The sequence below is a fragment of the Panthera onca genome, chromosome F1 (assembly GCF_046562875.1).
Source record: "Panthera onca isolate mPanOnc1 chromosome F1, mPanOnc1 haplotype 2, whole genome shotgun sequence".
Taxonomy (NCBI): Eukaryota; Metazoa; Chordata; class Mammalia; order Carnivora; family Felidae; genus Panthera; species Panthera onca.
Genome location: NC_138355.1, coordinates 49647780 through 49655177, shown reverse-complemented (window position 1 = coordinate 49655177; position 7398 = coordinate 49647780).

The following is a 7398-nucleotide window of genomic DNA, read 5'->3' as shown; positions in this document are numbered from 1 at the left end:
TAATTATGATTTTTTCCTTAAATCTGTTATACTAGCTCATGATTTGAATGTATTTTTTAACTGACTCAGGATACAGAAATCATTTTTTTAATAGTATAGACATTAGCATATAATCCCTGAAACTTAGCCATCCTCTTTCACCCTGAGTGAAGATGACAACATAAAAAAGGAAAAAATAAAAAGAAGATTAAAAAAAGAAAGAAAGAAAAGAAAATCCTATTGACTTTTGAGTCATTAGTTCTGGTAAATTCTGTTACTCTTTTTTTTTGTCTACATATATTTACTAATGATTATCCTCCTTTTATACATACTTAGGAATATTTTTTCTCTGTCACTTGCAACTAGCACTATACTTGATTGATATAAAACCCCAATTAAAGCATTGATTCCCGATATAAATAAATATTCTAGAGAGGCTATTACAAGGAAAGTTCAATTATAACCACACATTACCAAAAATTAATGATGGCTTTTGTGGTGTGCAAAAGGCATATATTTATATATAATATGTTGAATCTCAATTTATATTTTTTCTATAAAAGCCACCATTCTGTCACCTTCCACATCATCTATTTTTTGTTTAGTCTTGCTTGTACTAGTCATTAATCCTGCAGATAGGCATTTATCATTTACTTTGATGTACATACTATGCTTTGTTCTTGGGAACAGTCATCAACAAGGTACATTTCATTCATTCAAAGAGCTTTTTGTCTACATTAGGAAAAGAGCCTTTGAAATTGAAATACAACATGATGAAAGTTAGTTGGGGGAGCTTTCTGGCATGATGGAAATCTTTATTTTAATTGGGTATTGCAGGTGTATGTATTTTTCAGAACCCAGACATTTACAAATAAAATTGAAGCATTTTATTGTGTATAAATTATGCTTCAATAAAGTATCCATTGTGATAAGATACAATAATAGGAGTAAATAATGAAGCAGCAGGGGTGGGTGCCTGGGTGGCTAGTGGGTTGAGTTCGACTCTTAATTTCAGCTCAGGTCATGATCCCAAAGTTGTGGGATCAAGCCCCGCATTGGGCTCCACACTGAATGTGGAACTTGCTTGGGATTCTTTCTCTCTCCCTCTCTTTCCAGTCCTCTCTTGCTTGCATGCTCTCTCTTTTCTCTAAATAAATAAATGAACATTTAAAAAAACAAAGCAATAGGTATTTATTTGCTTGTCTCTACAGTTGTGCTCCAATTTTATCTTATTTTCACTTTATACATATTCTATTCTAGTTTGCCTTGCAATTATATTTTTCTTCTCTGTTTCCCTTTCTTTAGGGGTATTCCTGTGGCCTTTACTGTATTCTGGCTATGGACTTAAATTTGATCAAATGTTCTTCTAGTGGGTCATGAGCCTGCTGAGGGTGACATATAATTTTTCTCAGTTAATTACACAGTATTCCTGACTATGGGAGAAACTCTACTGAAAAGAAAAACTTTAAAACATGTAAAATAAGGAAATAATTTTGCAAAATATTACAGGGATAGATTGATAAGAGTGAAGAGTTGAGACTGAGGAAATAAGAGTCAGAAAAATGATGCAGTATATTAAAAACACACAATTCATTTATGTGTTTAGACTTCAGCTTAGGCTTTCTGCCATTTTGTTTTTATCTTTTTAACAGATAATTATTACTTTTTTTTTGATCTCACTTTTAATAAAGAAAGCATATAACTCAGAGTAAAAGTAAAATAACTCCAAGTTAGAACTAGAGCAATTTGACTGCCATCTGGAAGAGTGACCTAGTTGCTGACCTCCACAGTTCTGAGTTACTGGCCTCCATGCTCTTTGATGTGGAGCTAGAGTCTCTCACCAGGAAGTAATTTATATGCAGAAAAATGATATCAACACAGCTCTAGGGAACCATCTTCCTTTATTTATTCACTGGGCATGTTTCTTTAATGGGAATTTCAATAAAAATAAGTACCTGATATTTAAATATTTAGTTTCTAAGTAATTTTTTAGATGCAGATTTCAACTTTTATATTCTTAGAAGTATTTTTTTAAGAGTGCCAGAACTTAGCTTTTGGTTTTAGTTAGTAAAGCATTGTTGAGATCTTTAACATTATTTAAGTACTTTATAATATTTCTCTAGTATGTGCTTTGAACATCTATTCATTTCCCAGAATATTATTGCCTCAAAAAAGCCTTAGGGGGACTTGTGAGACTTTTTTTTTATATATATGGATTTTTACTTTTTAAAGAAAGGCTACATTGAATTGCCAAATCCAGATCTTTTCGTTCTAATTTGCCAATATCAGCTGTAGACTGAAGCAACCACATCTCTAAGGCTGTCAAAATTTAGAAGAATGAGAAGGAAAATTAGTTTGGATTTTCATTTCACCCTAGATAGCAATTGATTTTGGAAACTTTTATAGATTTATGTTTGTAAGGATAGACTTTGAAAAGTATTTTTCTTCTTCATAAACAATGATCGTTAAATTGAAATTGTCCGAAAGAACTATGGTACTTTTAATATTCCCTTTTGAAATATATTTTAAATTAGGGGCACCTGAGTGGCTCAGTTGCTTAAGTGTCTGACTTCAGCTCAGGTCATGATCTCACATTCATGGGTTTGAGCCCTGCATGGGGCTCTGTGCTGACAGCTCAGAGCCTGGAGCCTGCTTTGGATTCGGTGTCTCCCTCTCTCTCTGCCCCTCTCCCTCCCACACTCTGTCTCTGTCTCTTTCAAAAATAAATAAACATTAAAACAGTTTTAAAAAGATATACTTTAAATTTGAACAGAATGATACTATTTATAAACTGTTATCAAACAATTCTCACATAGATCCTATTCCCTTGTTTTCAGTTTTTGAAATTATGAAAATATTTGATTACTCAATAGAGAAATGACCCTAATTTTAATTGAACTTATTAAGTATGTGTATAAAGTAACTGATTTATTAAGTCAGGTATATTTATGCATTTTAATAATGTTATAATTTAGCCAAGTAGTTTATTAAAATATTTTTCTTAAGAAAATGCAAAGTAACATCAAAATATAACAGAAATTTTCTCTCAAATTGATATTGTGTAGAAAGAAGAAAATAGATTTTGTAAAGAAAATAAATACTTAAGTTTACTTTAAATCAAAAAACTATCATCTGGGAGTTTTTGAAGATCAATACAAAGGGAAAATAAACTGTGAAATAGAATAATTTTATGTGACTATATAAACTGATCCTTTTGAAAAATTGTTGGCTGGAGGATTATTTTAATATTTTATTTTTTTTATTTTTTTATTTTTTAAGTTTAGTTATTTGTTTATTTTGAGAGGGAGGGGGGAGAGAGAGAGGGAGAGAGAGGGAGGGAGGGAGAGAAAATGAGTGGGGGGGGGGTGATGGGGAGGGGAAGAGAGAGAGAGACGGACAGAGGATCTGAAGCAGGCTTTCTACTGACATCAGAGAGCCTGATGCAGGGCTCCAGTTCATGAACCATGAGATTATGACCTGAGCCAAAGTTGGCTGCTTAACCAACTGAGCCACCCAAGCACCCCTAATTTTAATATTTTAAACGAATGTTTTTATACAGAGTTAAGGGGCAACACATGGCGATTGTATTTTAAATAGGCAAATATTTGATTTGTAAATAATGGGGAGTGCATGCAATTCTAAGTTGTATATATTCTTCTGTGATGGAGAATATAACATTACTTTGGTTGGTATCACTCATTTTGGCTATTTTCTGGTGTTTCTGTGTAACAAGCCACCCAAAATCAAATGATCTATAGCATTTTATTATTCTTAAGTATTCTGAGAGTCAGATTCAGAAAGGGAAAGTAGGGACAGTTTTTTGTTATTTACACATGGTCTGGGGCCTCAGCTAAGGGTGGGCTAAGGGTAGCTTGTATAGATGGGGTTGAAATACTTGGGACTCAATTCTTCAATTCTAGGATGGCTTTTTTTTCCCCCCTGGCACATCTGGCTCCTGCTGGGATGGCTGAAACAGAATCAGCTAGTATTGTTTATTGGAGTGTTCCAAAAAAACAGTATGGCAGCTGAATACAGCTTTACTCTGCAGCTTTCACGGTATTTGCTGGAGCACTTTCTCTAGAATTACTTCCTCTTGGAACCCTGATGTGCCATGCTAAGTAGGCCATTTACAGACATTCCAGTCAATAGTCAATAATCAGCAATCTTTATTTTACCTGCCCTTCAACTATCCCAGCTCAGGATTCAAAGCACCACATCTGATAGATCTTTAAAATGAAATTTTCTATAACTGAAATATTTGTACACATTGGCTGAATGTATATAATTGCTGAAAAGATGCTTTTAAAACTCAAATCCTAGCCATTATCAATTATTGTTATTAATTATGTTCATAATTGCCTATAATTTCATAATTTTGACAGTCATTCTTTTAAGAAGTCAGATTCCTTCCTAATTTGTGACCATACTAATTGTTATAAATTTTATGTTTTGTTCAAAGAATAATCAATAGTCTCTGAATGTTTTGTACTATCGATCATATGTCTGGTTATATCTGCTGTAATTCCTGCAACATCATTATCATCCAATAGATTATTTTGAAATTCCAAAACTTTCCCTGTTTCACAAAAAATTTAATACTTTTCTTTTAAAAAATTCAAAAACTTTATGTAAAACTCATTTCTTTACAATTTAGTAATAATTTAATAAAATAGAATTTATTTATAAAACACTTTTCTTATATTTAGGGATGGATCACTAGCTTGAGATGAGAAAACTCATCTTTTTAATATAAAGTTGTACTACCTACATCTAAAAATACTGGGAAAAAAGTGAAACTGACATTTTAAAGAATTCTCTGCCTCATGGAAGGGAGAACTGGTACAAAATTGCCAATGGAAAACAAAATTATGAGAAGTATAGCTTTTTTGGGCTTCATATATATTTTTTAATTTACCAACTTGTATCTCATGCAACAAAATATAGATGAATAGTATATAGTACCACTTAAATTTCCATTCCATGTTGATTCTAATCATTCAGAATTAAAAAAAATAGAAATTATAAATATAGGTATGGTAATTTCTTAATTGTCAACAATTGTATATCTTTTCAAATTGGAAATGAAGAAGTCAGAGAAGTATCTTACAGAGTAAGTTGTCCTACTTCATTGACTGGAGAGAATACATCATGGCTGTGATACCACTAATGCATTGTATAGTTGCTATAACTTAATGCTTGCCAAATGAAAAATCATAAAGCAAATGATGGCACAGCTACTCTTCAGTAATATAGTAACTTGTTAAATTACAGGTTTAACTGCAAAAAGTAAGTTAGTATCTGATCAGTGGGTGGATTTACAAGTGTGACTAGGCTTGCTCTTTTTCCTCCTTCCTTCCTAATTATTCAGTTCTGTTCCTTGTTATTGCTGATGGTGTATTTGTGTGTGTGTGTGTGTGTGTGTGTGTGTGTGTGTGTGTGCGTGCGCGCAGTAACAGTAAATTACTGACATAATCAAATGTTAGGTATGTTTTTAAAAAATCTCCTGATTTATTCTAGCAAAACTCTGTTAACACTTACTCTGATGTTGCCAAAGCAGTGGTATGTAAAACTGCTGGTGCCATAGCACAAATCAAGGCAGTGACACCAAAACATTATTAGTAGTCACTGTTCTTCACTGCCATGTACTGGATCAAAAAAAATCAAGTTTCACCGAAGAACGTCTTTAATGAAAATGAACATTATTGAATTTTATTAAATTTGGACACTTGAATATGTCTCTTTTTAATATACCCACTGAAATTTAGTTGGCATACCATCAACTGCACCTATTTAGGGCATGCAGTTTGGTATGTTTTATCTGTGAAACCATCACTACAGTCAGGATAATGAACAAATCTATCAGCCCCAGACGTTTCCCATGCTCCAGAGCAATCTCTCCTTTCTGCCTTTTCATGCCACCTCTTTCACTACCTATCCCCTGACAATGAATGATCTGCTTCATTGTGATTTAGTTTGTGTTTTCTATATTCCTGCAATTTTGCCATCTTTATATCTTCTTTGGGAAGTAGCTGCCTAAATCATTTGTCTATTTTTTATTCAGCAGTTCACTTTCTTATTGAATTTTGAGAGCTCTTAATGTATTCTAAGTCTTCATCAGATGTGTAATTTTCATATATTTTCCCTTACTCTGTGTCTTGGCTTTTTATCTTCTTAATGGTGTATTTTGAGGGAGAGAATTTTCAATTTTGATGAAGTCCAATTTATTATTTCTCTTCTTTAAGAAACTATCACTTAATGAGTTTTGGTGTAGTATCAAAGAAATATATCTATGATTATCTAAGATTATCTGAAATGACTTAAAATACTATAAGGTAAGAATTTAAAAACTGTTGCAACATGTTAAATGCAGAAGCAATACAGGAATTCAGCTCTCTTGTGGCAAGCTAGACATTAAGGAAACTTGCAAAAATGTAATTCAATGACAATCTTCTCATTTTTTTGTTTGCTTTGGAAAATAGAGTTATTTTTCATAAACATTTTATATTAAAATGTAGCATGTGTATTATTGTTGTTTTAAGTAAATTAATACATATATAATTTTTAAATACTCTCAGTTCAAATTTCTAATATGGCAAATATTAGTAGATACATCCACATAAACAAAATCTCTGGGCGGGAAGTGGTGGGGGGGACTTAGTAATTTTAAATTATTGTGTAATTTAAATTACTGTGTAAAGAATCCTAACACCAAAAAGTTTAAGAAACCCTAACTTAAGACATATATGAAAAATATATGAATAGATGTGTAGCATGTGTATTATTGTTGTTTTAAGTAAATTAATACACATATATTTTTTAAATACTCTCAGTTCAAATTTCTAATATGGCAAATATTAGTAGATACATCCACATAAACAAAATCTCTGGGCGGGAAGTGGTGGGGGGGACTTAGTAATTTTAAATTATTGTGTAATTTAAATTACTGTGTAAAGAATCCTAACACCAAAAAGTTTAAGAAACCCTAACTTAAGACATATATGAAAAATATATGAATAGATGTGTAGCATGTGTATTATTGTTGTTTTAAGTAAATTAATACACATATATTTTTTAAATACTCTCAGTTCAAATTTCTAATATGGCAAATATTAGTAGATACATCCACATAAACAAAATCTCTGAGTGGGGAGGGCTTAGTAATTTTTAAATTACGTAATTTAAATTACTGTGTAAAGAATCCTAGGACCAAAAAGTTTAAGAAAACCTAATTTAAGACCTATATGAAAAATATATGAATAGATATCATTATTTCCCTTCTATACATAAGGAAATTAATTGTCAGATAAGTCAAGGAAAGCTTAGAATCTGACCCAGGCTTTGATTTAAGAATGGTTATGGAAAGTAAGAAAAATATGACGAATAAGGGAAAAGGAAAAATAGACTAAAAAAAAGAAATGG